Genomic DNA, 6161 nt, shown 5'->3' on the forward strand with positions numbered 1-6161 from the left:
AACTTTTAAGTTCTCATTGTGTTGGCAAATTGACAATTTAAATGTTTTACAGTTCTTTGCAATTTTCCACACCTTTGTTTCATTCACTAACTTCACTTTTTAATGACATTCTCCTGTTTTTTTCAGCTGTTTTTGACACAAATCACATTCAGTATGCACATGAAACATCAACAATATTCAATTTTTCTTGTCAAAAACAGCAGTTTGCAGTATAAAAATATAATTAATAAAATAACAACATACATAATGTCATTGACAAAAAACATAGATATTCAGGGAACAGAAATAAAGAATGGAACACTGTTTGCATTTCTGTATTTCTGGGAAACAACATCACTAACAAGGTATCCTAATGCAACATCTAAACAGCTGTTTAGACCACAGCTGGAAGCCTTACGGGTCTAAATTCTTTTTACGCAAGTGTTGAATGAATATATTGTCCATGTTTCTGCATTTTGGTGTTGAGGGTTACAGTCATATGCATATTGTTATTCCTTTATTGTTACATTATAAAACAACAGCTCACATATTATATTTTTGACAAAAGTATGTAAATATACTGCCTGTACTTCTAATACTGTAAAACAAGCCTGCTGCATATACAGTATCTGTTTTGCAGTATAGGCAATATATTTACTTACTTTTGTTAAAATGTTTTATGACCTTACATGGTTCATTAACCAAAGATTGAAACAGAGGCTCAATGTAGTATTTGTGGGCTTGTGTTCAATACTTGACCAAGTAGTTTATTCAGTATCTGTCACTGTGAAGTCTTTTTTATGTTATCTGGTTGAAATTAGCTGTTGAGTTTCAGTCAGAAAAACACACTGATGTTTGTGAGTATTTGTGACAAAATTAATTCAAGACAATGAACTTGAAAATCCAGCCTGTGTAGAATGACATGAGCATATACAGACAGACCTGGCGTGGTGACAAAATGTTGCAGGTTATAATAATAAAGATGTAGATTTTCTAGTCTGAGCGGCAGAAAAGGTTCACCTGAATTACATGTGGTAAATGGTCGTATTCCCAACGTCACAGTTTAAAGTTTAAATAAGTCCACAGGTGGTGACTGTGGCCTTCAAGCCCATGTGAAGTTAAAGGCTGTAAGAAGTTGAGAGCAGAATGTAAACGTTGAAATTTCAGGCTTTGACACTCACCAGGTCTGACAGTCAGTGTGAAATCTCCAATAAGATTATAACAGTTGTAACCTGCATGCATCCATCTTTGTATTAGTGGGCCTGACCAAACAGTCTAAGAAGGGGCCATTTGGTATGATTTGTCAGCTCTGTATGAAACGGGGTGAGCCTGATTCAAATATAAATCCTGAAATGTGCATGCAGTTTCACAGCGATTTACGTGAATCCATTTGAAAGTCTTAAAGACGACTGAATGACAGAGCATGACCAGAACAAGCGCACGTATCCTCCTCACCAGGACTCTGCCCTCAGGCATTTGATCCGGTTTCATAGATTTCTACTCACCAAATTCAGTGATACGGCTCTGGGAGCTTTTGTGGCAACACACACACACCTGGCAAACCAAGCTTTAAGAAAGTTTTATGATGATTTGAAATGTTTATAAAATTAATGTCCAAATATATCAGTGGGAAATATGTTTTTAACATCAACAGTTCAAGACATGACTGATTTTAAACTGGACTCTTAATAGCATATGTTATTTCTGCAATACTTCTTGGTTTAAATGTGTGAATTTGGTCAATTCACTTGTCAAGCTGAACAGCAGAGACAGACAGTAGTGAGGATGATGATGATGATGTCATCTAGGCACAAACCCCAAAGCTGCTCCTCAGACAGTGAATAATGGAGCAGCTCCTCTGGGACAGCCACCGCCGCCACAGTGATGTGATTTTACTGGGGACGTTTTCTGATTCACAGCCAGCAGAGTTACATTTAGAAATGTCCACAGATTCAGTCATTAAGTCAGCGTCGGTCGACCTGTGACACCTGATGACATCAACAGTTCATATGCAGCTGTGTTTGAATCACGTGACTTCATTGTGAAATCAGTAAAACTCTTTTTTGTTACGGTGGATTTTCCCTTTTGAAGGACAGGTTGACAAATTTTTCAAGTCTGTCTTAAAACAACAGTCAGGTGCCCAAATGAACACTGAAACAGGTTTTTCTTGCTGTAATCATCCCTCCCGCTAATACTGACCATTTAAAGATACTTTCCTAATGCAAATCCAATGTAAATGATGGGGGACAAAATCCATATGAAGCTTCAGACGTCCAGCTTAGTCAAATTAAGTCTTGAGTCTTTTTAGTACCAAATTCCCTCTTTGTTACCATCCTTCCACCACAGCTCAGAAGGGAAACACAAAGATGAAATTTTTTGCATTAAAAAGATTTAAACTGTGGAAGATATCTGCTTGATTTGACAAACCTGGACAGCTGAAGGTTAATATTATCTTCCAATAAACGCTTAAATACATTTTTGCACAAAAACAAGGACACTTACACATCACTTACATTGAAAGCACATTAGGAAGGAATCTTTGAGTCCAACAGGTTTCACTCTCCATCTGCTTTTAGCATCTTACATAAAATACCAGGTTTTTATGTAAGATACAATACAAGCTTTGTGAGAAACGGTATAAAAGAGCCCAGGAACAGAGTACAAAACTTGTACAAACCTGTGCAGTCATAACTTCAGAGATGATAGTGCAACTACCTCAGAAAGAGAAGCCAGTTGCCCTGCATTACCAGATGTTGAAAGATTTTGTTGTTTTCATTGCTCTAAAAGGGAGGAAGAATGTTTTGCCTGTGAGTATAAAATACATTGAAATTCATAAGAGATTAATAAGTTTTGTATTTGCAGCAAGCATACATATTACAAATGTGTGGCTTGGATCATCCGGACTCTGCTCAGAGGTTGTGTCATCTGCAGCACACTGTACGATGTCTGTGTGGAGATGGTAATATCACTATATCTGTATTTATTGACTTTAAAAGGATAAGCCATGTGTGTACGTGTGTGTGTGTGCACACAGACACGCACACACGTGTGAATATGTGTGAATATTCATTCTCATTTTGACCAGGAGCATTGATATAGTACACAGGGATTACGCACATAAATTTACACACCCACACAAAACGGTGGAAATAACTACATCTTCTCTGAGGCATTGATGCATATTTATCAAGGCGTAGACGCCCTTGGCCACATACTAGTTCTATTGTAGTGGGATGGGAGTGAGCTGACTGTCTGGTGCAGAGGGATCGCCCTGAGTCTCAGCCTTCTCTGCCTGTTATCACGATGAAAAAGAGCGCAGCGGACTTCAGCAACAGGCCAAGGAAGGGTCACTGGAGATTTGACGTGCGTGGCTGAACTCCTCTTATCACCTGTGCACTCCGAACAGGTTTCATGGGAGCATGGATGCAGCTCTTTGGGCATGTTTAGAGGACCTATACATTAAACCCATCACTGAATCACCAAGCAGGATAATATTACTATGATTTTAGACAGAAAGAAGGGTGCAACAAGAAGGTTTCGTCCTATCTGCACATCAGCAGCATGTTCTCTCCAAATCTCTCCTTCAGCAGAAGGTCGTGGTTTGCATTAGGGGCTGACTCTCCTGCTGTGGTCCATATTAAGGATATTATTAGAGGGCTTTGTGTGCCTGTCTTCCTTTTCTGCCTGCAGAATGCTGCATGGTAAACAGGGAGATGGCTTCCTCATTACCTCCTGAAGAAATGCAGGCAAACAGCTCACAACAGCACTAATCACAAGCACGCCATACAGAACAATTATGGGTCAGTGAACAACAGATTTTGTGATTCCGTTTTTAACGTAAATAGCCAGAAAGCAAATACCTCCATGTCAGATTGCTCAGTAACTTCAGTGCTTTAGAGTTTTATGTCCTTGACCGAATCACACACAGCAAAGAAGAGGAAAAGCAAAAAAAAAAAAAACTGCTCTGTAATATCTAAGGCTCTCTCACAGAACCCGTGCAGATCATAGTGAATTATGTTCACTGAATAATTAGCGAATAACCTGTTCGGGGCAGCAGCTGAGCGTTGTTGGGAGTCGCTAATGAATAGTCTCATAATCTCTTCCTAGGTTAGATTAGAAGGACGCCATTAACATCAACTCATCTGCCTGGACATCTGACGCATGAAAGGAGACCCATCCAACCAGTAATCATCCAGTTGGTTTCCTTTTAAGCAGGGCTCTATCAAAGTCTACTTTCATCTATAATGTGTGACTTCCTCAGGAGGTGGTGGAGGCTTCACTATGCGGCGCAGCAGGGCTTGGTCTGTCACGTTTGTATGAATGTTTTTGTTATTGTCGGTTTCAATTATAGTCTTGCCAAAAGGCCTTATGGAAAGTGTCGTGTAATGTATTTGGTCCCAAAGGAGGATCCAGGAAGCTGCAGGAGTTCTTGAGAGGGATCTGCTGTCATTCTGTCCACTAGACAATGATCACGGCGGGTGTCAGGATCACTTCAACTTCTGTGACACATCAAATCCACTTGTATTTAGCTTAAAACAGATCAATAATTTGTTAACTACAAAATCTTGACTGCTCATAGTTATCACGGATTAAATTTCTTCTCATTACAATAATAGAATATTTAAATATATGAAAAGACAAAAGCATTTTAGAACAAGTTCTAAATGTAAAAGATAACTTTCAGAATATACTGATAAAATTGTAAATTTCAAAAACACATATCTTGGTATATGCCATTTTATATTTCTGATATTTATATATTACTCTATCGATATACAATTTACAGTATCATGACAAAGAAAAATTTGAGAAAATTCAGTCAAGAGAACTTGTTAATTCAGTGAATTAAATACATAAAAATGAAGATTGAGACATAATGTTGAAGCAAAAACCTTTAAATTCCTCCTGTCGGCACCCATAACCTTGGGCTGCTGTATAAAAAGATGAAAAAATGAATGATGATGAATGAATGAATGAATGATGGCTCAGGAATTAGAACAGGTCCAGTAATTGGGAGATTGGTGGTTTGAATCCCGGCTCCTTCAGTCCATATGTCCAGGTGTCTTTGGGCAAGATACTGAACCTCAAATTGCTCCTGAAGGCTGTGCCATCAGCATATGAATGTGTGCGTGAATGGGTGAATGAGTGGTCGGAAGACTAGAAAGGCGCTGTATAAATGCAGTCCATTTACTTCCAGTGGAGTCCAGTTGAACTCAGATTGGCCCAATAGACACTCTTAGACACAGTGAATTGGTTTTCAATAAATTTAGTATGAGAGTCTATGGTGCCACCTAGTTACAAACAAAATCTGGTGTCAGACTCCACCTTGACCAAAGTGAGCCGTCACTCTGTCCCCCATTGTAAGTTCATATCCTGGGCTATGAAGGAGCTAGGGGGATTGGTAACTGGTAACTATGCACTCGGGGCTACCCCCGGTAGATGCACATCAACGTTGGTGACCATAGCAGCACCTGGTGGCATCATTAGTTTATGTGTGAAATGTTGTCCAATTGACTCAGAATGGCCTGACACTTGTTGCTGGACTGTTTCTGGGGGAACGATCTTGCCCTTGGCACTTGGTGAAATTTGGCTTCCAAATTTTACAGTAGGGCGACCCCTAGATAGAAAGGTTGTGGAAACCCCGCTCTACCTCTCATTGAAGTGCATCCCCAAGGAAATCCTGCACACTGACTTTCAAGTCTCTACTTGTCGGGAGTTATTTGAGGATGTGGCATTCGAAAAGTGTCCGTTATCTCCTATATCTATACCTAACCGTACCCCCAGAGCCATAGTGGAGGCCTCCACGTACCCTCTGACATGGCCCCTTACCCCATTGCCGCCCTCTATGCCATACCATACCCTAACCCCTGTGGAGGGGTCAAAGCCCAGGTCCAGGTCTCAAGCGCAAGCCCCAGGAACCTTGCCCACCAGTAGAACCATTGGACCCACTCTTAAGCACATGTATTTGTGAAAATGAATTTTAACATTTTCCAGTGGAAAAAAAAGTAATCCATTTAAGAAAGTTGTATAATCTTGTATGAATTTCATAATAAATTCGAATATATTGTTTCTGTTGCACAATGTTGCCATATGGCAATGTGCCCCAAAGTACCACCTCAAAAAATATTATTTGTAAAAATAATTTAAATATATTAATTTAAGTGATAAAAACACTAACATTT

Source organism: Thunnus maccoyii, chromosome 8 (assembly GCF_910596095.1).
Source record: "Thunnus maccoyii chromosome 8, fThuMac1.1, whole genome shotgun sequence".
NCBI classification, from domain to species: Eukaryota; Metazoa; Chordata; class Actinopteri; order Scombriformes; family Scombridae; genus Thunnus; species Thunnus maccoyii.